This window comes from Mus pahari, chromosome 4 (assembly GCF_900095145.1).
Source record: "Mus pahari chromosome 4, PAHARI_EIJ_v1.1, whole genome shotgun sequence".
Lineage (NCBI taxonomy): Eukaryota > Metazoa > Chordata > Mammalia > Rodentia > Muridae > Mus > Mus pahari.
This window is the reverse complement of record NC_034593.1, coordinates 52,952,008-52,953,589: the sequence shown is the minus strand read 5'-3', so window position 1 is coordinate 52,953,589 and position 1,582 is coordinate 52,952,008.

The window sequence follows — 1,582 nt, the reverse complement described above, 5'->3', positions numbered from 1 at the left end:
CTGTAGTACAGCTTAAGGTTAGGCATGATGATTCCCCCAGATGTTCTTTTATTGTTGAGAATAGTTTTTGCTATCCTAGGTTTTTTATTATTCCAGATGAATTTGCAAATTGCCTTTTCTAATTCAGTGAAGAATTGAGTTTGGATTTTGATGGGGATTGCATTGAATCTGTAGATTGCTTTCGGCAGGATATCCATTTTTACTTTATTAATCCTGCCAATCAATGAGCATGAGAGATCTTTCCATTTTTTGAGATCTTCTTCAATTTCTTTCTTCAGATACTTGAAGTTTTTGTCATACAGATCTTTCACCTCCTTAGTTAAAGTCACACCAAGGTATTTTATATTTTTTGTGACTATTGTAAAGGGTATTTTTCCCTAATTTCTTTCTCCTCCTGTTTATCCTTTGTGTAGAGAAAGGCCATTGATTTGTTTGAGTTAATTTTATATCCAGCTCCTGNACTGAAGCTGTTTATCAGGTATAGGAGTTCTCTGGTGGAATTTTTAGGATCACTTATACATACAATCATATCATCTGCAAATAGAGATATTTTGACTTCTTCCTTTCCAATTTCTATCCTCTTGATCTCCTTTAGTTATCAAATTGCTCTGGCTAGGACTTCAAGTACAATATTGAGTAGTTAGGGAGAAAGTGGGAAGCCTTGTCTAGACCCTGATTTTAGTGGGATTGCCTCCAGTTTCTCTCCATTTACTTTGATGTTGGCTACTGGTTTGCTGTATATTGCTTTTTATTATGTTTAGGTGTGGGTCATGAATTCCTGATCTTTCCAAGACTTTTATCATGATGGCAAACTTCTTCCTTGACCAAGGTATCATTGAGTAGAGTGTTGTTCAGTTTCCACGTGAATGTTGACTTTCTATTATTTATGCTGTTATTGAAGATCAGCCTCAGTCCATGGTGATCTGATATGTTGCATGAGATAATTTCAATATTTTTGTATCTGTCAAGGCCTGTTTTGTGACCGATTATATGGTCAGTTTTAGAGGAGGTTCCATAAGGTGCTTAGAAGAAGTTATATCCTTTCATTTTCGCATAAAATGTTCTGTAGATATCTATTAAAACCATTTGTTTCATAACTTCTGTTATTGTCCACGTATCTCTGTTTAGTTTCTGTTTCCAGGATCTGTCCATTAGTGAGAGTGGGGTGTTGAAGTCTCCCACTATTATTGTGTGAGGTGCAATGTGTGCTTTAAGCTTTACTAAAGTTTCTTTAATGAATGTGGTTGCCCTTTCATTTGGAGCATAGATATTTAGGATTGAGAGTTTATCTTGGTAGATTTTACCTTTGATGAGTATGAAGTGCCTCTCCTTATCTTTTTTGATAAATTTGGGTTGGAAGTCAATTTTATTTGATATTAGAATGTCTACTCCAGCTTGTTTCTTTGCATAATTTGCTTGGAAAATTGTTTTCCAAACTTTTACTCTGAGGTAGTGTCTGTCTTTGTCCCTTAGGTGGGTTTCCTGTAAGCAGCAAAATGTAGAGTCCCAATTTTGTAGCCAGGCTGTTAGTCTATGTCTTTTTATTGGGAAATTGAGTCCACTGATGTTAAGAGAAATCAAA